General features: G+C 44.3%; 1 protein-coding gene across 1 annotated transcript in view; it reads right to left on the minus strand.

Annotated features, from left to right (window-relative positions):
- Positions 1–3,332: 3,332 nt before the first annotated feature.
- LOC138521812 (E3 ubiquitin-protein ligase TRIM39-like) overlaps positions 3,333–26,796 on the minus strand; it is a 187,275-nt gene continuing 163,811 nt past the window's right edge. Inside the window, exon 9 of the mRNA XM_069634928.1 lies at positions 3,333–3,772. The gene's annotated coding sequence lies outside the window, so the exon portion shown is untranslated. The remainder of the gene's footprint in view (positions 3,773–26,796) is intronic.

Here is a 26,796-nt window from a genome sequence, read left to right on the forward strand (position 1 = left end):
TAGGCCCAGATAAAACTTACGGGGTGGGGGGGGGGGGGGGGGGAGGGAATAAGTACCATCAGGTTATATAGAACCACAATTATAAAAACAACACTTTGCTTTAAGGTTCACAGACCAAAGCATACACCTTATTTAGAAAATTAACACTCTAGGTTAAGTCAAACCGTTCCATACACATTCATTCTAGGTCACAACTATTCGTGGGGAGTAAAAACAAATTGTTACTTTTGGATTACCTTCAGTAATACAAGGGTAGGAGACCCTAGCAGTTGTACTGTGACGCTCAGCAAGATATCACACTAGACAATATACCTGTGAATAGTGGAACACTTATTCTAGGTACTGTATAAACCTATAACTCTTATTCAGGATAAGTTATTCTAGGGGAGTTGGACCTTGGGGTGCGATTCAATTACAGTTGCTTTTCAGTACACAGACAAAGGAAAGCAATAACTTATTTAGGATAACATGGTTATACTCAAGCTAAGTAAAAACGATACACTTTTTACAGGAGCTACAAGCAACTTAAAGTCAGGTATAAACGTAAGACTGTTTTTGTGTCCCTCTACAACAGACCAAGGAAAGCAAAACCGATTGCTACACTTTATGAATGACTAAACGTTATTCTAGGTAGGTAAAACCTAATGCAGACTTATTCTGGCCAGGCTAACAGCAAGTCAGGGGAAGCCAGACTCAGTTGGGGACACTCACATTTATCCTAACAGGAATAGTGACGCGAAACCAACAGCATTACTTTCCGGAAGAGGCACAATCAAATCACAGGTGAGTAAAATAGAAAGATGTTACATATACTTTTTAGAATGGCAGAACATTTCTAAGTAATAACTTTAGTAACTATTCACTCTGGAGGTACAGTTACCAACCAACTTCTTTTGCAAGTAACTTTTAAACACCCATTCCCTTTACCAGAGCAAAGGGCCCAAATCTTAGAAGCATTTCCCTTATTCTTGGAGCATGAGTGTTCTCAGTGGCAGAAGAGGGGTCACTAGGGTCTAGTGTCCAACAGGTAGGCCAGGATAGGTTCTTAAGTAGCAAAAGTCAGAGCTCCTTAGGAAGACTGTTAGAACAAGTAAGCACTTTACTTTAGAGTTAGTTGAGAGTCAAGGGGCTTCACAGAAGACACCCTAGGAGGATTCCAGCATTGGGCCTAGGTAAACTTTACGAGCGTCCTCCCAATAACAGAAAACACCCTGAATCACAAGAGACTCAAGGTAAGTAAATACCCAAGCTAGCACAGTACCTCAGTGCAGAAGAAGATTTTGCAGCAGGACTTCAGATCTGCAACAACAAACCTGGTCATTGAAGTCCTTCATCAAGAAGACAGGCCACTGGAAGGACTTTTGCAGCAAAGATCACTGGGAAGAATTTCCTCGCTGCTTTTTCAGGAGCACAGAAGGCAACAGAATATCGCTGGTTGGATTCTCGTCATTTGCAAGGTCCAGTACTCTGGTGTGGGGACTATAGACTGGAATCGTGCCTCTGAAGAGCCAGCAGGATGCCCATGAGGTTTCAGAAAAATTCGGAAGACTGTGCACCGCACAATGGCTTAAGGTCCCAGGGTATTTCAGCCCTGCAATTTTGCAGCACAGCATGGGATGGCTCAAAATGCAGGTCTAGTGATTCTCACCAAGGCCCTGGGTCGTTGTTTCAGAGTCCCCAGGTCAATTTGATGGAAGGGCTACAGCAGGCTCTGCTTAAACAGCAGGCTCTCCGGTCACTGGAAATAGTTTCAGCTGTGAATTCCTCATCTTCCTCTGGTTTTGGTTGCAGTGGTCGACTACCTCTTAAGCTTCCAGGTTCAGACTTTTATGTAGGAAACCAGCCAATCAAACAGCCTTGCAATGTTCAAACTTGGAGGGTTGGCAACCCTTTCAGGACAGCCAGCCTTCCAGTTTGAACTGGACTCTCACACTCAGGCTGAAAGACAAAAGGGCTGCAGAGTTGGACTCTTCCCTCGCTTCCTGCCTTCACAGACACTAGAGTCCACAGGACTCCCGCCGAAGATAAAAATTACACAAGGGAATTTCCCACCCTAGATGTCAGGGGAAGGAACAAGCAAGGACCAGGAACACTAAAATGGCAAAAAACAAGACCAGGGCCATTTTGAGTGCCTTTACCGGGGCTGTGTAAAGATCCCGCAGTAAAGGTGCACCAAATTAATAAAAAGATTCACTGCCACCAGCCATTAAAAGGTAAGTGTGTCCTTGTAACATAAATGTTATATTTAAAATGAGAAAGGGGATACTCTGCATATCCCAGCACTCCACATAAGGTGGGGGTGCTGGTCTCACCTAATATAATGTCAAATGGATCCAAAGATCCTTTCTATCCTTAGGAACTGTAGTTCTCACAAGGTTAGCCAGAAAAAAATAAGGGGAGCCCCTAGGACAACCCAGCAACAATAGGTACTTATTGCAAACATTTGTCAGAGTATAGCTTTTAAAAGATACTACGGAGAGTCTTAAAAATGATAACCATAAAAAGATTCTATAAGTGTGGGAAAAGGTATAAGGAAAAATAATCCACCTGTAAAAGCAAAACATTTTGAGGTTAACACAGGTCAGGAAGATTTATCATTGCTATGAAAATCTTAACCAACACCATGTAGCTCAAGGGCACAATGAAGCTATCAACCCCCCACCCCTCATCTCAAGGGGCCCAGGAAGGCAAGTGCAGCTGCACACCAGATTATGCCAGAGGTCAAATCGATGTAGAAATCCATTATCCGGGACACAGTGTGGAGGAGGTATCACCACGAAAGACCCGCAGACAACGCACATTCCAGCACAGAATATAGGAGGGAGATTCCCCCAATCACCATACGCGACACTGGCAGGGAAGCATACCACAGGTGGCCAAAGCAAAGGCGGTATGTTGGAGCATCACCACTAGCCAACTCAGTAAACATCTTATCCCTCTGCTTACAACTCAAATTCTAAACATAAAACAACCATACCTATTGCACAACAAACTGCATGCACTTCACCACAACGAAGCCTCGCACAACAGCACATGAAAAGTACCGACCGAAAACAAAATCACACCTATGCTCACAATGGTGAAAACCGAACTGAAGCTGCCAACAGTACATCACAGCTCACTCTTTTTCCCCGCTCAATCCTACTAACTTGCCCCACCCTCTTGCTTTTCAGATCCACCAGGGCACCACTCCGGTGGTGCTCGTGTGCGGTAAAAATAATTTAACATAATATTTTGCTTTTTTATCCTTATACAAACCATATACTTTTTGCTGCTTCCAGCTCTCTGTAGTCTATAAAATGGATGAAAAAAAAAAAATGAGACCGCTTGGAGCCAATTAAAATGATTAGTCTTTATTGATTTCCTTGCATTTCAGATATTAGCAATAAACATCAATAAAGAAAAACATGTCAAGCTGAAACTATAATCACACTTAACAGGATAGCACAATAGAGAGAAGTGTTCTGGGTGGTATTACTTAAAGCACCCAGAGATGACAAATGCATCTTCTAACATTACTCAATTATGGTTTTAATTAGTTCCCAAAAAGGTATTTCTTCAAGAAATGGAAAAACTAGTGTCTGATGCAGGAACACATCTGAAGTAAATGTCAAGGAAAATCCAGCTGTGCAAGACACCCTGCTCCTTCACAATGGACTCCATATTCTCTCATGGAAGACACGCTGTTACGCAATGTGCACCATCCTGTTTCGGAATGGACAGTCTCCTCTCATGATGGACAGCGTTTTCTCATCACAGACCAGGTTCCTAGCTGGGGAACATTAAAGACAAAAATGCACCCATGTTAGTATCCGTGATGCAGTAGAAGAAACATTTAGCCTTTATTTCAATGTATTGCTCTATTTCCATTCTAGTGATGCATGTTCAGAAATGCAGGGCCCCAAGGAAAACAAGATTAAGCCAATGTTGAGGTCAACAGTGAAGCACCTGTCCCCCCCACAACACTTAAATTCTATGTTGAACGGACCAGAAGCAGATAGGTTATTGTATGGATGTGGTGGGGGCCATTGAAAAAATACATTCAGGACAAAAATGTATTTTATGCAGAGGCTTCTAGAAATATTAAAAAGCATTTCATTTCCAAATGTAAGTGTCCACTAGTACAGGTGTAATCTTAATACACAGCACAAAGTTAAGGAACAATGGCCTGACATCTCAGGAAGACTGACACCATCCAAAATACGTCTTCCTGTGTCTTTGAAAGCTGCACTGCAACTATCAATGTCCTCTACTTTGACTCCTTCATCCAAGGCCACTGCTAGCGCCAAGAAGCAAATAAATACACATGAATGCACGTTAACAAGTTGGAAACAAGTTATTATATTACCATCTTACACCAGAGACGCCACATGTTTTACAGATTCATGATATTCAACGGTGGTCTAATTTTCTATTGGAGACAGAAGTCCCTATACACATCTACTGATCACAAATTGGCTATTCAATTGATTTCACATTTGCCAAATATACAACATATTGCGAAGGACTTTCTGAAGTTCACTCTAGAACATCTTTGTTCGCCAATGAATATTTACAAACTAAGGGGGTAAAATACGCTCTGTCATTAGCAAACTATTTACGGGCCAGTTTGAGGAGACCTATGCTTTTGACAAACAATGAATTTACTCACAATGTTATATGGCAAAGATTTATTGATGACATGATAATGGTCTGGCAAGGTACTAAGCAGCGACGTAGTGAATTTGTGACATATCTGAACAACAACTCCTTTGGTCTTGAACTGATTGGTCATGGTGATTGTACAGCAATTCACTTTTTGGATATATGTGTGGAAAATGGAAGGTTATAGACTCAGAGCCAACCGAGGTGAACTCCACTCTTTGTGCAGCTAGTTGCAACAGGAAATCTATGATAGATAATATTCCTGTAGATTTTACAGATAGGAGGAGGAATTGTAGTGATGACAGTATTTAAACAGTAAGAGTTACTCACTGGGAGATTTTGAGACAGAGGGTATTCAATGGAATGTGTTACTAAAGCCTATGAGAAGATTAACACCGAATCCACTCTGACTAACAATAAAAGCATACTGATCAACAACCACCAAGGATTAGGATAATAAGACATACTAAAGACAGCAATGCATTACATCGAATGGTACGGAAACATTGGCATATTTTATTGATGTTCCAAAACTTTGAAGATTTGTTGATTCTAAACCAGTTTTACTTTTACTAGAGCCCCCACTCTCAAAGTCAAGCTAAATCCATCTTTGAGGGTTATTGATGTCAGAATCCAAAGTGGCACATATAGGTTGAAACCATTGAACAAGGGGTTCTGCAGCAGGTGCCCATGTTAATACGGACTTAAGTCTTTTGGGTTTAGAGGTGCACATTAACAATTTCATTAATTGCTGCAAAAAATGTGTTTATGCAATCATTTGTGTATGCCAAAGGATTTACATCGGAAATAGAATTAGTGAGCCAAGAATGCTAATTTGTGACCATATGTCCACCTTAAGTAACCATATGTCCACCTTAAGTAACCAAGGCCAGAGATTACCATTAGCAGGAACATCATCAGTTAGATGACCAGGACATGAAATTCATTGATCTTCAGAGTGTAATTTGTGGAAAATGGGCAGAGATCAGAAATTGCTGTTAAGCCAAATGGAATCAAGTCTAATTTGCAGACTGCATAGTACACATGTAGGTCTGAACAGAGAACATGAGTTGAATGTTCCTATACCAAATTGACTTTTACTTGCCGTTTGGGAAAATTGTTGTAACTTTAGAATATCCAGATGAGTCATAAGATGTAGCCAATAGATCAGTAAACACTATGTGGAATAAGAGAAGGTAGCAGATAATCCTGCCAAAGAAAATGAAATGGGTTTAGAACGCCAGTTTCGATTGGTTTCGATAAGCAATTATAACTCTTGGGCACTTTCTGATAAGGTGTGAAATGCAGAGCCACATTAAGAAGAATGAAAATGATTTCCCTATAACCGGTTTTGGCTCTCTAATGTTATGTCATTTGGTATCAAAAGACTTTTTTTGCAGTTTAAGATGTTATACTAGAGCAGTTGAAGTGAAAAACGAATATCCATGAAGAGCAGAAAGGGATTAGAAACCACGACCATGGTAAAAGGAATACTACCCATTTTGCAGGTTATCCACAAGTTGGTCCCATTTGTTTTCAGGGGAGAGCTATAACTTTCAGTTCAGGGTCTCAATTGGATGAAATGGTTAGTGATCTTCTAAAAGGAAAGTCATTTAATTATATTTATATTACGTGCCAAAAAAGTCTATGTTTAGAATGACAAATGGTCTTGTTGTTTGAAACATTAGATCTGATCAGTTAGCTAATGATTTTCCAAGCAATTATTCTCTAGGCACTCGCAAACAGTGCATTTCCTGCTAAACTTTAGGAAACAAGGGTGTTAAGAGAAATGGATCGTGCTTATATTTATAAAGGGGAAACATGGCGCCCGTAATGACCACACGCGGGACGATGAATGCGGCAAGGGTGATCCTTAAAGTACATCCCGATTTAGAATACTGATAAGTAAGCCTCTCCTTGAGGCCATTCTTATAAAGTTAATATGGACGCACAAACTACCTCCATTGTTTCGTTTATTTTCAGCGCTGGAACACTAATAATACTGGAGTGTGGACACACTATTTTATCTTCAACTTTATTAGAGATTTGGACATTAATCAGCAGCTAATTGACATGGATGTTAGTGATTGAAGTGGAAACTGGCCCTTATACCATTGGATTTCATTTGGTGAAATATTGATTTGTTAACTGAAGGGAAGATTTTGTATCAAGGATATAGTTTCCAGTGTACAACCTTGAGAAGGACCAAAAGTGGTCGAAATACCTGTCAGCTAGGGCAAGGGCTTGGTTTGAGGTCAAGATTAACTGGTTGTGGACATTACATTCTTTAATAATTGGGACAAGCACAGTCAAGGTGTATTATTTAAGATTGGTTTTCTTTGTGTAAGGTTAGGGCTTGACCTTGACATGCAGCAGTCCATAATGCATAGAAGACTAGAATTTCTAATAATTTTAGCCTAGGCACATTCTTTATCTGGATTGCCCAATCTTATGTTATATGCCTCACACTATCCACATTCCACTATTTATTCCCAAAAATCTGACAGTGTCCGAGGGTCATCTCAATAGCCACTGGGACTACTTCTGATTTGAATCAGTCTATTCCTCATGCCCGTCTGATCTATATAGTCCACCATACCCACGTGATAGGCTCTGGTACATACAGAAGGGCATCATCTTATAAAGCGAGATTAAAGACTCAACCCTGTTCCTAGTCCCAGATCCAGACATGTCTGTACGGCCCACCTGTGCGATTAGCTCAATGGCCAGCACAATAGGAAAAAGCGATTGGGCACCCAATGGCGATGAATGATCGAAGACATCAGCCCAATTGCCAAAACAAAGGCAATACTAGACCCCATATGAAGGGTCTTGCAGAAACACAATTTACATAGATAAATGGCTATTGCTCAGTTACAGCAGTATTATTTGAATATAGCCTAAATCTAAGATGTTCCAATAATTACAGTTTGAAAACGCACAAGGCAATCAAATGCAGTCTTCATAATCAGAGAATTTGCTACCACATTGAACTCTGGCACAACCGAATGTCAAGTTTTACAGTCTGTCCTGCAGGTCTTTAGCTCAAAGGGAGAGAAAACTAGAGTGGCACCGCAAGAGTTAATCCGAGTCTGAGCTGGAGCAAGTGACAAGCTCTGTTGAAAAGAACCTTTGTGTCTCTCTCATATCCAGAGATTTTGTTCCACTTCAGTGTCCTGCATCTGAAGCTATATTTATGTGTGTAATTTTACAGTTCTACGATGCCACAGATTCTATTGGCAAGTGTTGATCATGTTCTGTGTCTGCAAAATCCTGACATCTAACGCTTTATCCCATGAATCGGTCTTCAGTCCGGACTGTCGAACCATTGCCATCTGCATGCACCGCCTAGTAGTGATGCCCACTGGACCACCCAACATTGTAAACATTGTGCCCAAGGCAGTCCGGGAGAAACAGAGATGGGAAAGGCCCCAAAGAATCCTGTGTTCTAAATTGAAGTCTTGTCTCCTGCCTTTAGCTCCACTGGGTTCCTTACCAGCATACCCAATGTACTGCCACCCATACATGAGTGATTGTAGAGGCTCTCCAGATGGATCAATGAAAGCAAGAAAACAGGTCAGAGAAAAAAAAACGAACGAAAGGGAAATGGACGTCCTACAAAAACAGATTTCCTGAAGCATCTGGTTCAGATCAAATGTAAATGGTAAGGCTCTGGGACACCCGTAGAACACACTTGCCGATGACAAGTGTGCATTTATTGTGAAAAGGTGCATTTTGTTGGAGCTTCCTTTGTAAGCATGTTTGAGAAAGCCCAAAGTGAAGGGGAAGGCTCATTCGTGCTTAGAGAAACCTTTCATGTGTTCCCCATGTACAGATTCTAGCTCCTCAGTTCCTCCTACTCCTTATGGTGCCGTTCCCAGCAACATAAGTCAATGTGAATGTTCTTGAGAATTCCAAAGAATCTGGAAATTACATGGAGACGCCCATTGCCCAACACCATGTTACTTACTTTCCTCAGAGCCAAATCCTTGGATGGCTCCTGCATACTTCCAGAGCCAACTCATACCACCATTGCTTACAATGTCAAGTCCAAAACCACAGAATGCATCCATTCTGAATTAATTGATGTCCCTCGCTGAATGCCACTTTGGCGGTCTCATCATACTGTTGTAAACTGGCCCTCTAAGTAGTAACACATTATGACCAATTACTCAAACGATAAACTGGACAGAAGCATTTTAAAAACAAGGTTCCTGTCTGCACCCCTGCAATTTCAGACTCTGTAGAAAAAAATACTTCCTTAGTACTAAGTTTAGGGATGCGTTATTTCTTGTGAAACGTGAGACATTACCATAGAACCCACTCCTACGACTCTCGCATTAAGTTTATAATTGATAAGAAAATTCAATGTATTAGAATGAACCTGTTCTCCACAAAAGGAGGGCAGGTCCTAAAGAAACACTTAGACAAGCTCCTCTGAAAAAGCTACAATGGCCATGTCTCCGCACTTTAAATCAAGACAAACATACTGACCACAAGGAGCTAAATCAGATTCCAACAAAGGAAGACTATCCACTTCCTCCCAAACTGGATTTAAATGACCAAGTAAAAACCATGACCTGGATTGCAAAAATGGATCTCCTTGTAATTAAGGGAAACAAACTGTTTAAGTACATTGCTATGCAGATTGGTATCAGAAAAAAAAAACCTATCAGTGTTTCATGACTTCATACCTGATGTTTTTCACGATCTATGTGGCGGTCACACCAGAGTTTGTAAGACATACCTACGTATTCACATTACCTCTATAAACAAGTAATTCATGTACAAGAGGTTCTTTCTTAGGTGGTCTACATATGGCAAATACAGCAGAGCAGGACCAAAAGAGGTTTCAAGGATTTCTAGGGTGGCATCAATCAACTCATTTCATGGAAGTTTATTTTCTTGATGCGTCATTCTGGGCCTTTGATCAGCTCTGCTAATAATGCTGGTCCCACCTAGATGTAATAATGCTGGTCCCACCTAGATGTTAAGGTTTCAAGTTTCGCAACAGGTCTCTCCTGGACCTTGACTTTCCCTCAGGATTAAAAAAGGGGTCTCTCCTGGGCCTTCGCATTCTCCCACAATGCACACAAAGGGCATTTCCCTCATTAGGGGGTCCAGTCAGGCAGCCAATATTGTTTCCCCTTACAGGTTCAGGTCCCCTCCTCCCCCTTACATCTGGGTCGCTGGGGTGACTTCTAGTTTCCTTAGGGGAAGGGGAGCCGCTCAACACATTCTGGTCATCTTCTCACTCGAGGGTCTACCAGCCTGGACAGCATTCAGCATGCTAGCTTTTAGTTTAAGAGCACCCTTGTCCTTTTCCAGGCTGTAGTCCTCCGATCTCAAACTATAGCATTCTCCCCTTGTAACCAAGGGAGCGTGGCTAGGGCTAGCAGCCTCCTGTGGGAGCCTCGGTCCTGCTTTGAATTCACAGTTCATTATACGGATATGACTGAGGGTTGGTTTTCGAATCTATCTACTCGATTTAAATTCTCTGAATTGATTTCATTATCCTTCATTACAGACTGATTAGTAATGTCCTCAAGATTTGCAAATTATTTTATTAGCCTTTGGGATGCTGGTGCCGGCCTACAAGTCTTTAATGGTAGTCATGGCATGCAGCTCCAGCCTGGAACTTGCACTGACATGGACAACTGTTGCACGGTTTATAGTCATAATGTCGACAAAAAAATGTCGACAGACAAAAATGTCGAAAAAATAATGTCGAAAATAATAATGTCGACATTCTATACTTTTAATGTAAAAAGTCATAATGTCGAAAAAAAAATGTCGACACTTTTTTTTCGACAATATGACTATAAACCCTTAACACTATCAACACCTCACCCAACACCCTCCTGCAACCCCCCCACACCCCACACCACCACCCTCCCACCCCTCATATGCAACACATTCTAATTATTTATATATTTATTTATTTATTCAATAAATAAATAACCAACAAAAAGTATCATTTACTATGGGGGGGTCCCCCCCCAAGCCCCCCTCACCCAACACCCCCCTGCCACCCCACCACACCCCCTAACCACCCTCTCACCCCTCATACTCAACACAATCTATTTATTTATTTATTTATTTATTCAATAAATAAATAACCAAAAAGAGTCTAATTTACTATGGGGGGGTCCCCCCCAACCCCCCCTCACCCAACACCCCCCTGACACCCCCCCACACCCCCCCCCAACCACCCTCTCACCCTCATTCCCAACACATAGTAATTATATATTTATTTATTATTCAATAAATAAATAAACAAATAAATAAAAAGAATATCATTTACTATGGGGATGTCCCCCCCAACCCCTCTCACCCAATACCCCCTGCCACCCCCCACCCCTCATACTCAACACATACAACACAACAATAAATATATATTTATTTATACAACATTTCGAAAAAATGTCGACATTAATGTAAAATGTCGACATTTTTGTATGTCGACATTATTGATTTTCGACATTAATTTGTCGACATTTTGACTGTCGACATTATTGATGTCGACATTATGACTGCACACCCTGTTGCACATTGCTCAATGGCTCCTCTGCTTAAATGTAACAGACCGTGTTGGGCGCTTCAGCGCTCCAGGTACGCGAGTTGACATTTGCTCTCTTCTGCGGAGTATGAACTTTCTTCTGCTTCTTCGCGACTCGAAAACTAAGCAGGTTCACAGAATGGATATTCCTTTGACCATTACTGCCCTTTTTCCAATCCTTGGTCTGGTGCAGTGCCACAATGTCCCTTAGGAAGGGTAGTCTTGCTAGTAATAACTCTGCAGTGGAACACCCGTTAGGTGGATAGAGAGCCAACTGGATCCCTTCTCTTCCACCATCTGCAAGGCACATTGGGTTGCCACCAGACCAGCCCAGTCCCTGGTGGCTCAATTCCTTCACATGCAAGGATGGAGTTCAGAAAACTCGCTACACCCCTCAACTGTAGTTGATCCTTAAGTTTCAAAGTCTAGATGGATGGATGGAGCTTTCCCTTGGGCAGCTCAGCTGGCAGATGTAGACAAAGTGAACTTGAGTACAAGAAACTTGATACTGAGCACCAGAGACATGATCCAGACTTCCCTAATAAGAAACGGAGAAGAGAAGACTGGGAAAGAGGGATAGCTTTCCAAGATGAAGGAAGAAACTTTAAAGAAAAAGTTTGCACACCAACTTGAATTGGAAAAAGATGGAACAGGCCCTACAACATCTACGGCTTCTAGTGCAGCGGCTACAGCTTGACCAAGATAACCCAAGGGCATGGTAAGGTGTTCAAAATGTACCCCAACCAGGGGACTAAGTTTGTGGGATATTTCAGACATTGGGGGAAATATTTCACACCCATCAACCCTAGAATGACAGGTTACAATTGAGCATAGTTTATGCACAAGGAAAGCACACATTGCATTTGTTTCAGTGAATAAAGAAATTACAGACAACCATGCTAGCAATCATTTTAATTGATGGACTAACATTCGTGATGTATCCACCCCTGTTCCTGGGTAGGAACAGATGTAAAAGGCAACATCTGCCCAAAAACTGTAAATAGAGCGATTACAGCTGATCTGCAAAGGCACATGGTAACAGTTACCTGTACAAAATCAAGCAACTTGTGTCTAATGCCAAGACAGATTAGGGTCTACGCTGCCTGGTTCCTAAGTCACCATCTTGACACTATACCAATTCTCTTCCCTTTGACTTGATTTGTCTTATGCCAACGACCGCAGTGGGTATAAGGGTGCAGAAGAATGAGAGAAGGGGAGGTGTCATGATTGGGGGTCCGACATATTAGATAATTAAAAAGACCCAACTATCCCAAACTCTAAGAGGGGGTTCCCTGCCTCAACCAAAAACTAAAGGAACGGTAAAAATGTCTAAATAAACATCCTTGTCCTGTGTCCAAATTCTCAATATGCCTTGCACTTTAAAGATTATAGTCCCAAAAGAACATTCCTTCACCAGGAAATGACTCCCTTCTCCTGGTATACAGCATTAGTTCCAAACTCAGGCTCTGGAAACAAGATAGGAGCCGGGGGAGGGGGGGTCAGGGGTGGGAGGGGTAGGTTGGAAGGACTCTTCCCCTGGCAAACCACACTATTTTCTTGCGTTTCAGACTCTGACAAGGACAGAGGTAATGACTAACTCCCACTGGTGTCTTGCGAAGATAGCAAGTCCCTCTACCAGGAGAATGGAAAGCTTTGCACAGACCAGGAGTCAATGTCCCTTGTATTGAGACCAGGGGGAATGACTCCCTTCCCCTGGTCTTGGCAAGGTATTTCATATGTCTCTTGTACTGATGTAGGGAAGACCCCTAAACACTCCCAACAGAAAAACTAGAACCCGCTAGGGAAAAAGGCCAGGCACACCACTTGCAAGGAGAACAGTTTTATTTCCACAAAAATGAGAGCCTGTCAACAAAGAGCTCTGCTGCTGCTGAACAGTCTGCTCAAAATCAGGATATGCAACACCTTAAGAAGGCATACAGCGTCAATGATGCAATTGCATACAGTACGAACTCGCGTGGCTGGTTAGAGAGACCTTATACATATAGGCTACCTGCTCCATAGGGGATACCAGGCCATTGGTCCTAGCCCCTTTCTATCTTCCACGTGGGCTCTTCCACACTAGTCAGTCATGAAGCTGCAACTAATTGACAATCATGTAAAAGAAAAAAACAATATCTTGTGGTGCACCTGGTACTGCAGACAATGGCCCAGAGGAGGCGTTCCAGACACGTCGGTGCTCTTCCAAGGTTTTCTACCCTTGCCTTAGGTTTGTTTTGCCCCTCCCTGCACCTTGCAGCACATATCACGCGACCCAAAAGTGAAGGCAACACGACTGCTTTCTGATGTCATCTGATCGATTGGGGTGTCTAAAAGTTGGTCTGGGTGGACTGGTGCCTTGGAATTCAGGGGGCTTGGGACTGGGGCACTTAAGTACTATAATTTAGAACTAGGACTGATGGAGGTTGGAGGCCCGTGGGCTCACATCGTACAAAGAACTTTCAGCACCCTCCCATGGCCTTGCAGGGCACATTCCTTCTAAAATATAAGTGCTGCCATTTTGAAACAATTAAAGGTTCACGAGTCTCTGCGGTTCTGGTCCTCACCAGTGCCTGGGATGCAACCCATTTCTGCATGAGTGCTCATTTCGCTGTTAGTGGCACGACTCTGCAATGCTGGCTGCAGCGCAGAGCCAGGCCTCGATTTCAAAATGGCTGCAGGGATTCTAAAATGGAGTTTGTCTTCCCATGTGCTCTACATTTAAAAGCATGCATTAACCTTCCCATACTGGATCCCCTACATCACATGTCCAGGCCTCTCTCTCACACTGAACCACGTGGGGTTGTGAGAATCGTTCACCCTTCCCAACATTTCCCCCCCTTTTGTTAATTCTACATTAACTAACTCCCATACAAGCATTTCCCCTTCATCCTCATCTCTTTGTCCTTCTTCCAATCTCTCAGCTTCCAGATATGGCGGGGCCCTTTCCTTTGGCACCAATGCTCTATGTACATGGTGTAAACTTTGTCCTGCTTGGGCTTACTGCTCAAGGGTACATGTCAAATATACATCCCCTGCTAAGTCTACCCAGTGCCCTGTGTAATTGAAGTGCTTTGAAACACTGTGTATAGGCTCTATATAAATAAACAGTCAATTCTCAGGATCAGGTGGGGGAGTGGTGATGGTGCCAGGAGGGTGAGGATGTTGCTCTATTGCAACCATACGTTGTTTGTTAGGGTCATCAGTTTGGGCTGTGCTAGCTTTTGTACCGCGAGATGCATTCAGTACTCCAATTGAGATCATGGCACCATTGGGTACTGCTTTGGCACAACACCGGAGCCCCAGCAGGCAGGTGCAAAAAAAGAAAATCACAAAGACTATTACAGGAACTAGTAGCTTCACGATTGCCCCCATCCAGGATGGTGCCCAGGAGAAAAGATTGAACCATGTTTGTATGCCAGTTTGTTTGCATGTGAGCACCGAGGATGTGTAGGGCCCCCATTGGCATGGGGGAGCCTTCTCAGCATCGTTGGAGGCAGGAATGTACAGCAAGAATTGCCAATTTTGCAGAAGATGTCCCCTTCCATCGCAGTTAGCAGGTCCAAATACACCTATACTGCAGGGTCATTCTTACTGCGTGCATCTCAACCTTGATAGCATTCAGACCCTGCTCATAATTCGCCAACATGACCTCCAAACGCACTATTTGGAGACACTTCACATTCACAGCTGTCTGCACCCCAGGCAGTAAGAGGGAAGCGAAAAAAACGTTTCTTTGCTGTACAGTCTATATTTGTCTGGTATTTCTTTGAGCAATTGCGATGAGTCTTGAGACAAGTAATTGGACCTTTTTCTTCTGTGCGGCTGGTCTTCTCCTCGGGTAATATATAAAATGCGGGGGTGGCAGTGGACATCTGGTGGAGTCCTCAGTCACCAGCATGGTCGTTGGGGCAAGCAAGCCCTAGGATCCCACTATTAGACGCTCTTCAGGGATCGCAAGGAGAGCAGAGTAACGTGGTCAGCGAGCAGTAGCCCCTACACGATGGTGGGAGGTGCAGAAACGCCTGCTGCCCACACACCTACTAGTTGTCCATCACTGCGGCTGTGACTTGAGATCTGAAATTAGCAGCGTCTTGTTGCACCTTTGGTTGACCCCTACAAAAACAGTCCCTTCGTTGTAAAAAGTTCCTATTTGTCCTGCTTCTGAAATTTCACCGGCTTCTCCATTGCCTCTATCCAGGTCAGCTTTGCCACATGCTTATTCCAATATTGTCTGCACGCTTGGTTCACTGAAGCCAGAACTTCTTCCCCGAATCCCACAAGTTCTCCTGGCATACAGCTCATTTTAGTCTCCTGCCACTTATTTGCCACAAACCTTACACCTACCAGACTCAGGTAGGGTCTTTCCCTCTATTCAACTGCAACGCACCGCCAACAACCCACATAGGACACTTAAACCCCCAAACCACAAGGTAACAACCTCAACAACCGCACCACAACCCAACCTCCAGTATTCCCACACTAAAATGAAGCATGGCAATATAGTCCCATCCAGTTTCACCCTCCTCACATACTTCCTCTCCTCCTCACACACATTTGAAAGGTGCCCTACTGAATGTGTGTTCCCTAGGTGCACATGCAATCGATGTGCATGATCTTATCTTAGAATTCCAACTACACTTTCTAGTAACGATCGAAACTTGGCTCCACCCAGCCTCAGGTCCTTTACTAACAATAGCCATCCCATCTAATTACACCATTCTCAGAACTGACCGCCCAGATGCCACGGGAGAAGGTGTAGCCATTATTGCAAAAACATCCTTAAAGTTCAGAGCATGTAATATTGAGACAATAGATGGCTATGAGTTCCTAGCCCTTTAACTACTGAACCTAAACCAACCATCACCTTCATAGTATCTAGAGCACCAGGCTCTTCCAACCACCCAGACATGGATATCCCTCTACTTATCCCTCTCCTTAAACCCCAAGACTAAATTTATACCACAAGACATTCATTTGGGCTTCAATAATGTACGAGATCACAAAGCCACTGCCTTCCACAATACATTACTAGAAGAACAAGTTACTTTCTTACCTGGTAACATTCTTTCGATGGGATGGTCCGACGACGTATTCCATATCGCTCCCGCCCTGCCTTCCCCGCTGCAGAATTTCTTTTTTGCGATTGCAGCTTACGTTCCGCAAGGCTTTGTGTCTGACTGGCAGTTGACTTATGTCACACGTTCTGGGGGAAAAAACTACAACTGAGGCTATGGGCGTCGTGCGTCCTACTTATCACATCGGATGAAGTCGGAGGAGGTCCTCGACGACGGCGCATCGACGTCATCGACGCAGGACGAAGACGCTGAAAAAGTTTCCGAAGCAGCACAGCTGTGGTGATTACATGTCAGATATGGAATACGTCGGAGGACCCAATCCCCTCGAAAAGTATTTCTCACAAATTGTTAACGCACTTACCCACACGAAAGGTGGAATCTTAGATTGGATATTAACCTTGAATACTTAAGTGACCATTGAAGACATCCTAGAGATATCTTGGACTGATCATTCCCTAGTTCGCTTCAACATATCTACTATTAAAGCCCAAGAATCACCATCAACACCCCCTTCCAATTTTAGTGAGAAACTTACGCAAGCTCACACCATAAAACCGGACGCCAGTCCTGAACAAACTACTCCATGCACAGCCCATATCTAACTCTAATCCTGACAGCATCTCTTCTCTACCAACCCTGCCTGAAAACAGCTATCGAAGTAGCTCCACGCAAATCTAAACTACGTAGATCTAAACGCAGCAACTCCTGGTTCAACGACTACCTCATTGAGCTCAGAACAAAAAAAAAAAAAAAAAGTGCACTAGAACACTTCACTAGAAAAAAACCTGTCCAATGTATCGAAAAAAGAGCTCCAGACAATCTCAAACAAATATAACCTCGCAGTGATGACCCACAAAGCTAGTTCCCTGAATTTACGCATTACCAAAGCTGCTTCCAATAGTAAAGAACTCCTCAATTCTCAGAACTGGAAACATCCATCTCACCTCCCAGCCCAGCTAACGCGAGTAACGCATGTTGCACTACCATCCAGAAAGCCCTAGCCACCAAAATCAGCTCACTGCAAGACAAAAATCGTATTGAAAAGAAAGCTACTGGCTCACACTGCCGAGTCCGCCCCTAGTGTCTTGACTGACAACATAGTATCAGTATCTCAGTTAAATTTCACCCCAGACCAAGTACTTAAGACTATTGCCTCCCTCAAACCATCTTTGTAAAGGAGACCGCTTTCCTGCTAAACTAGTTTAGACTCATGCCCCCACTCTAGCACCCATTATCACCAACTTTATAAACACATTCTTCAGTTCCAACTCTATCCCCTCCAAAATCAAAGCAGCCCATGTCACGCCCCTGCTCAAAAAAACCCTCACTGGATCCCACTATCCCCACCAATTACAGACCCATCACCAGTCACATTCCTCCTCAAAAGCATAGACAAAATTGCATACACCCAAGTACAAACTAACCTCGAAAATCACTTGTTAGGCGACAGATAATCCGGTTTCTGTGCCAAACAAAGCACAGGCAGCATTACTCGACCTAAAAATAAATCAGATGGACGCCATCAGGGACTTGGGGAACCTTTGCATCTTACCATTACTCGATCTGTCGCTGCGTTTGACTTAGTGGACCATGACAAATTATGTCTAGCACTAACTAAAAACGTCCACTTCTCAAATGAAGCAACCTCTTGGATTAAATCATTCTTATCAGAACGCACGTCCAGAGTAGCCATTGTCGAGGAGGCGGCTGATCAGTGCCCATAGGCGTACCTCAAGCATCATGCCTCTCCTCCACCCTCTACAATGCCTATACAAAACCTCTATTCGCAGCACTAGATGCTATGGGAGTAATATATACTAACTTTGCTGATGATACTTAGATACTCATTCCAATCACTGGCAATCTAGAACAGGACAGCATTCACAAACAAAATCTACTCTCTCATCCAAAATTGGATGGCAACAAACAGTTATTGTCTCAACAACAAAAATAATGAGATCCTCAGTGTAGGTGCACCTGCCCGACTGAAAAGGCTACACCAGGACTATACCTCTATTGTTTTAGATAGGACTGCTAGTACCATCTCAAACCAAGTAAAAACTCTAGGTGTATATCTAGATTCTAGCCTCACCATGAGTAAACACATCAACTCACTCTCCTCTTCCACCGGCTATTTGGCTAAACTCATCGCCCGAGTCGAGAATTCCTTACCCCTAAGGACTGCATCACTAACAAGAGCCCTCATAGTGTCCAAGCTAGACTATTGCAACATAGTAAGACACCACCAAAAAAAAAGAAAAGCCAAACTGAAACTACTGCAAAACAAAGCTTTAAAAGCAGCACCTGGAATTAAAAAAGGGACCACATCACAGACCAGGAGAGAGGTACACTGGCTGCCAAGAGAAGCTAGAATACTACATAAAACACTCACCACCACACAAATGTATTACCCTAAACGCCCCCACCTAGCTTAACCAATTTCTCACGCAAAACATCAACTAGATCCCTTTCTAGCACTCACTTACTCATCCCTGTTTCAAGAACTCATGAACAGGCAGTTCCAGCTTCCCTGTAGCAGCTCCTAGAATATGGAACTCGCTCCCCTCCAACATCAGCAACAAGCCATCCCCACACGCACTTCACTACTAAAAACCTGGCGTTTTAACTAATTCTAATCCACCTGCTGTATGATGTACTGTATAACTGTATGACCACAATGCTGTAATGTTTTGGAACGACAATGTCATGACATTACCAGACACTCCTTCCTTGGAACCAAAAAGCATTACTGTAAACTTGTAACTTGGGCATATAATCAAATGCAATAAATAAAATAAATGAACACTGGGTGCTCTGGGCACACTGTAGTTGATCAGGATCCATTATTTCCAGTCACACGCTACGCACCTGGAAAGTGCTTCGCAGCCTGCACAACGCTAGATGAACTAAACATTGAGTCGCCAGAAGCTGAGTTTCTTGCAGCATTAAGACCTGGGGGGCTCCTGAAGCATGTGATAACACACAGCAGCTGCCATTAACCCTCTTCCCCACTGAGCTCATGTCTGAACTATTACTTCATTCTGGATGGTGCACATCTTCTATTGTATCATAACAACCAAGTCCCTGATGGGCATCATATTTAGCTCCTCTAGTTTGACTTTCAGAGCAATTTAAAACACTACAATGTGAAGAAACTCAGATTAGTACTTGTATTGTGGGGCGACAGGTGTATTATTAACAGTGCTATTAACCTTTATATGAGGGGACCGCGGCATTGTTCATTATAGTAAATTGGGATGCATTTGTACTTTTAGTAGCATTTACATATGTCAAAGAACTGTTGGTACAATTTTGCTGGTACGATTTGTATTCATACCCCCTCCCAACCTAAATTATATGCCCACCCATATAAAACCCTAAATAAATGTCTAGCCCAAACATACAAATGGCAAACAATCCAGCAATACAATGCATAACACATGAATATGAAAAGATTGCTATACTACAATACATATTTCTTTTTATAAATTGAATTGGCAGCGCTGTGTAAACTCCATCAAAGCAAAAGCTAGAGAAAGAAAGGAGAAGGGAGGGGAGAGTGCGAGAGAGCACTCCCTGTGCAAAGAAACACATAGCAACCTGTTTTATTGAACGTGGCGGTAGATCATATGTTCATAATTACTTTAAAAGGGTAATCTTTTAGGGAGTACTCTGGATTCTGTGGGCCAGGGTGCATTACTGAGCTTGTGTGGTGTGCGTTACTTGGGGTGCTTTGCTAACATCAGACAAGTGCACCAAATATCGTAACTCTCAAACTTTCACCGCAGGAGTAGTATAGATGATTCCAAAGGGGCTGTTGTATCTAGGCTCACTCCACCAGCAAAGCTCTTGACAAAATAAAAAGCACTGGGGGGGCTACAGCTGTAGAGGAGGAGACGTTGCTCATGTATCTGTTGCGGCACCGGCTGCATGCTCGGTCCTGGGTGGTGCAATCTGTTGAGCAATACATTTTATGGCTTTTGCTAAGGCACAAATAACTTCAAAACTCATCCCCCAGTATGGACGCAACCCTGTGAGCATCCAATGCTCTCCTAATGGGAGACGGGGGGGGGGGGGGGGGGGTGAATTTGCTGCCCAGTTACCACCTCATGGAGTAATAAGTAGTGATCCTTGCAGAGCTGTGCGCGTAAGCAGTCCAATTTTGCTAAAGTGTGGCGCAGAGCTTTGACAATTTGCTTTTTAATAGTCCATTTATCCTTTCTACGATCCTGTTGGCCTGGGGTGGTAAATAGGCATAAAGCATTAGATGTGCATCAATGTTGATATTTCGCAAAAGAGTTCATTAAAGAAGTGCGTGCCGTTGCCGGATCTTAATACATCCCACACTCCCAAACAAGGCAAAACCTCCACACTTTGCATCTGGATGTGCACAAGGACCATCCTCCACCCACTGCAAGAAAGGACATACAGCCACAATCAAGGAACCCAACCGATTACACCTCTCGCCCATGTCAGCGTAACCTATATGCCATTTGCAGACAGCCCAGTAGGGCGAGGCAGGGTGCCTTGGGTTGTTCTTAAGGTCAGACTAGTGCTGACACTCTTGCAGATGGTGCAGTGAATAACTATTTTAGTCAGTTATTCTTGCAGTTTGGGCACAAACCATTCCTCCTGTGTGTCTGCGACAATGTGCGGTTTTGAGACCAGGGATGGGTAATGCAGCTGGTCGATGCGACTAGCAATAGTTCATGCGGAATAACCCCTTTTCCTGATGTTTCCTGCTGCCACAATAGGTAGGAGACTGCTTGCATCCCATCTACAACAATAGGTTGTTTTCTTCCTGTGGTGGTCGTACCTGCAACTCAATCAATTGCACAATTGGTAAGGCGTTCTAGGATGCAGGTAGCCATTTACTACTTTGTGCCAATACCTGGTACTCAGAAACATGTAGTACTGGGAAATATGCTGCTGGGAGACCTTGAGTGGATCATTGGTAAAGGTGGTACATTTCACAACTGCCGTTACAGACAGTTCAGACAGTGCGTCAATAAACTGGTCTAACAATGCTGCATGTTTCACTGGAGATCTGTCAGCCCAGCTACCACCCCCCCTTAGTTTCCATCAAGCAAGCCCTGCGTGCACTGTGGTGGCGACATAGGCAGAGTCAGAGTAGATTGTCATGCAGCACCCCCCCCCCCCCCCCCCCCGAGAAGCTAGTTGCACCTCGATGAGCGAGATTGGTGTCCAGTCAAATGGTCGACAGTGATTTGGTCGACAGACAATTGGTCGACTGAATTTGGTCGAATGCCAAATGGTCGAATCTTTTTTTTTTTTTTATATATGTGTTTTGTGGGTTTTCGTGTGGGGAAAAAAAAGAAGAAAAAAAAAGGGGGTTGGGTGGGGGGACCCCCCCAAAAAAACCAAAAAATGGGTAAAAAAAAAAAATTCGACCATTTGGCATTCGACCAAATGGTGTCGACCAAATTGTCTGTCGACCAAATGTTTGACCATTTGACTGGTAACCAGCGAGATTAGATCTGCTGCTTGGACAGAATAATGCATTGTGTCAGTATCTTGTGCTCCCCAACTACTAGGTGGACAACTGCTGCACTCTTATGCCTCAAACTAGTCTCCTGGTCAATAGTTGCTGAACCATCAGGACCCCCCAACCCCTGACCAAGCGGGCTGTCCCATGCCTTAGGAATGTCGTCTTCCTCCCCTTTAAGCATTACGGTCATGGTTTATGAGGTCCTCATCACTGCACATCTCTAAAACAAACGTGACATGGTTCAGAGTTTTGCACTGATATGAATGTGTGGGCTTTTAATGTTAAAGGACATTTGTACCACGCACTCTCACCACTGGGGTGGTCCCATGGCGGCTCTGAAAGAGGAAGGGGGGGCGAGTTAGTGGGAGGAAGCTGGAAAAGTGCAAGAATGCAGTGATGGTCCATTGGCTGGTCCTGGGGTGTTTGCGGCCAGTAGCCGTGTACTGTTGTGCGAGTGTGTTTTTGTTTTGTTGTTGCAGTGTAGTGACGTTTGTGCGGTAGGTTTGTGGTTGTGTTTGGAGTTTGATAGGTGTATGCAGAGGGGGGAAATGGTTAGTGGAATTGGTTAGTTGGTATCTCTATCCTGAATTGACGAGTTGAGCTTGCGTAATCTCTCCAGATAGGGTGCAGGGGCACCCTGTGCCTCTGGCCTGGTCTGGGCCCGTCCTGCATTCAAGGTCCCTTTCACTTCTCGCTCCCACCTCCACCAGCCTCCCTCACAACCCCACCTGTCCTTCCTGTCCACCTGTCCTTCCTTCCCACTTATATGGCCAGTGCACTCAACTCAGTGTGGTGATTGGCAATATCTCGACAGTTCCAAAACACTGGTACCTAGTAGCAGCTATGGGCGAGTGAAGATGTTGGATGGGATTGGCTGGGGTTGTTGACTTAGTCTCCATGCGTGTTGCCTGTGTTCCACTCTGCCCGGCGTCACCCGTCCAGGTGCCGTGGGTGCTTCTCAGGCGGTTCTGTGAGTTTGTCAGTGTCCTTTCCGGTTTAGGTCATTCTTGTTTCTCTGTTTTGCTTCTCAGTTTGGGTCTGTGGTGTTGAAGAGCCAGGTTTAGTAATTTTCTGAATTTTAGGTGACCTTTGGTGTTTCTTATTTCCTTTAGGATGTAGTTCCAGGTTTTTGCGGCTAAGGCGGTGCCTCCAAGTTTTCTTAATGTATGGTTTTAGTTCCAGGCAGATTTCGTTGCTTGACCTGAGGAGTTGTTGGCTTGTAGATTGTTATTTTCTTTTGTAGTATTCTGCTCCTTGTCCACAGATTGCCCTGTGCGTTATGCACATTGTTTCCAAAGGTGATGCAATGTTTTACTGGGAGCCAGTGTTGTGTTTTTAGGGCAGTGATGTGGTCTCTGCTGGATAGTTTGAGGAGTAGTCTGGCTGCTGTATTTTGGATCAGTTGTAGTTTCTTCAGGTGGTTTTCTGGTATTCTGAGGTAGAGGCTGTTTGCATAGTCGATTCTTGACATGAGGGTGACGATAGTGAGTTTTGTGCGTGAAGAAGAGGCAAGGTAGGATGATTCTTGCCGTGTAGAGGAGGAAGAAATATTTCTCGACTGTTGCATTTATTTGTGGTTCTAAGGTTAGAGTGTTGTCCATCAGGACACCCAGATTGTTTACTACCTTAGATGGTGATGGTGCTGGTGCTGTTCGCATTTCCGTTGACCATGGGATGGCGGTTTCGTTCTCTTGGTCTTTGGATACGATTTCTGTTTTTCCTGAGTCGTCGGGTTGTGGGCATTCATCCAGTTGAAGACTTCTTTTAGACAGTCGGTTACATTTGAATGATCGGCTTGGGTGGTTTTGATTTTGTAGATGGAGTATCATCTGCGTAGTAGCATGTAATGTATTTCTTGAAGATTCTGATAACTGGGTCTGGTAGATGTTGAAGTACACTGGTGATCCTGAGGATCCTTGTGGCACTCCAGTCGTTAACCCGTGGGGTGGATCTGAAGGGTTGAATCCATACGGTTTCTGTCTGCTAGGAATGATTTAGTCCACCGTAGTGCTCCCTCTGTTATGCCTATGTCTTCTAGTCTTTTCGTTAGGGTGTCATGGCTAACTGTGTCGAAGGCTGCGGAGAGGTCGAGCAGAATAAGGACTGAGGTTGTGTTGGAGTCTGCATTCGTTTAGGTCATCCAAGATGGATAGTAGTGTTTGTTCCTCTTGTGGGTCTGAAACCGACTCAAGCTTGGTCTACCAGGTGGTGTTTTCCAACATGTTCTTGGGTTGGTTTGTATACGTAGGTTTCCAGGAGTTTTGCCGGGTAGGGAATGTTTGAGATCGGTCTGTAGTTGGAGGTCTTCTACGTCGCCGCTTGTGTTTTTCAGAAGTGGTTTGATGTATGCTGATTTCGGTACAGTTCCTGTTGCTAGCAATAGATTTAGTATGTTTCTGTAATATTCTGCTGGTGTTCCTTGTGCGAAGATTGATTTTTAGATGTCCGGGGGCAGGGATCCATGGGTGAACCAGCTTTCTTGCTGTGTTTTACCAGCATTGCAAATGCCTCTGCTGATATTTCAGGACATTTTTTTGAGTTTGTGCTGCGGTTCTGAGTCAGGCTTGTTTAGACAAAATAACCTCATACACAGATGCCTACTGTGTGGTCAAGGTAGATTTGGAGCACTCCAAGAGGGCAAACCCAGCATGTTCTACATCCAGTGTTACGGAGCATCCCATAACGATAGTGGAACTTATCTCAACTGCGAATGCCGCAGTGCTTGTTCGTATGGAAATTGGCTCTGCATTACACTCTGCTGTAATAAGTCAGAAGCTTGTGGCCCATTGTGCTCTTTTACACGAAGAATGCAGTCTTTAATTGGCCATTGGAATGGAAAATGGGCCAAACTCTTCTGTATAATCGGGCGTGGCTAACACTGGCGCTGCACTTCTTTGAGGTCATTAAAATTGGCAAGCAAGTCCTCTGTCCACATTATTTTAGCCATTCTTTTGAGCCTCCTTAAGGCCCCGCAAGAGGGGACGGGTGTATGCCGCACAATCTAGAATCCAACCTCTACAGAAGTTGCAAACACAGGAAGGTTTGCATTTCCTTGACTGTTTTGGGCTGGGGAGTACTGCCGTGCAGATGCAGCACAAATCAGGAATTCTTTTGTGGTATACAGAGATCAGTTGCTCCATATACCTCTTGGAGACAGTATTGCAGCTTCACCTTGTACGCCAGTAGCTGAAAGAATGTAATAGAGTCTTTCTGGCACTGTTCACTGTTACTCCACACCAGCAGGTGAAGTGGGTCGCCTCTTCAGGGATGCTACACAGGATTGCTGCAGGGTTCGAACTACAGGAAATTCTGCCTGTACAATGTCATTAAGAGGGCAGAGATCATGAATAATCCACCAACCCCCCTCCCTTTTGCCTTTTATTATCGGATAGACCGCTGTGTTGCATGGGGAGGTAGATGGTACAATTATAGCAGCGTAACAATGGTATCTTGCATCCCTTCCTTTGCCTCTTTGGACAGCGGGGATTGCTTTACCAGTGGCAACAGCACCTGGCTTGAGTTATTCGAACCAGGGCCACTCCCTGTAAGAGCCCTGCATTGTGCACACTTGTCCATAACGTCTTGGGAATCTGTTCTAGGTCTGTCTTAGTGAAGGAGGCCAGGGTGACAAAGAAAATTGCACTTTTCTGTACTGCACCATAACGTCATAGGGGATGCAAATTGCTAACAATTTCTCCATCGACCCAGTCCTCCAAAAATTCTGCATCTGTCACTTCTCTAAGGGGCACAGTCTGGTCAATGCAGAATACAGTACGCCACTCACACCCATCAGAGTGTTCCAATCACAACAATCCTTTTGGCTGACACCACTAGACCCTGTAAATCTAGAGGAAGCATTGTTCCTGCCACAGGCCAAAAGATGAAATCAGATGTTACCCGCCTACAAGCCTTACCAAACTGGGGCACTGCATCGAGAAGCATTGTTATCCGGTAAACGGGAATACCACGAACCACCACGTCTCCTCTCCTTGCCTTAAGACCAACTGGGGTGGCACACTATTCCTCGATCCGCGAAGGAGATGGTCATTCAATTTGCTCAACAAATCTCAAACATTCTGAATACAACAAGGGGGCACGCGCACCACCTCCTTTCCTCCTATTTTGATATCCACCTCTTCGATCTAGGGAACAATAGCAACAGCCCCAGAGAATCCCTGCATGTGTCAAGCGTTCCTGATAATGGGAGGTTCCCCAACTTACACATGATTTGGTGGCACCTGTGTCAACCATAAAGATGAATTGCTTGTTACCTAGCTCAGTGCCCACCAAGGGTTCCTAGACAGGGTCGACGGTCATAAACAGGAATGGGCACACAAGAGCTCTATGTGGGCTGTCCTAGTCGGGATAGGTGTTTGCACCAAGAAACAAAAGGGTTGCCCTACTCCTACCGCCCACTACTTACCCCCCCCCCCCCAATGGGGCACTACTGTACCACTGGGCACAGTTAGTTGGTGGGGCATTCTGTGGGCTTTGTGCCTGCAAGTGAGGGGGGGGGGGGGGCTTTGGTGGCAGTTGGGTAGATGCCAAGTGTATTTCATAGGGTATGGGTGTTGCCATTGGGGGCTGAAATGGATAGGGCTGGGGTTGTGATGGTGCAGGGATATAGTTAGTGTATGGATTGTATCCTGCCCCCAGCCTACTTCTACAGTCTCTTGCGAAATGTCCCCACTTTCCACAGCTCCAAACACTGGGAAGATCCCATACTCTGTCCTCATGGTCCCATACCACCGACTCGCCCTCTGCCCCCTCAGAACCCACCCCAGCTGCTGACCTTGCTGCCACCCTGGGTACGGGACTGGGGTCCGCCACCCCACTGACCTGGCCCCCCACCTGGCCCAAAATCCTCAAGTCTGTGCGTGCTGCGGTCTGTTGCACTGTGTCAGCGTGTTTGCCGCCATTGCCCCCTCAACCGCTATTTTTTTTTGCACCAGTTTCGTGTCAGTCTGTAACCTTTGGGCAGTTTCCTTTTCCCGTTCTTTAATCCTCTT

This window comes from Ambystoma mexicanum, chromosome 13, assembly GCF_040938575.1.
Source record: "Ambystoma mexicanum isolate Mex_15411 chromosome 13, UKY_AmexF1_1, whole genome shotgun sequence".
NCBI classification, from domain to species: domain Eukaryota; kingdom Metazoa; phylum Chordata; class Amphibia; order Caudata; family Ambystomatidae; genus Ambystoma; species Ambystoma mexicanum.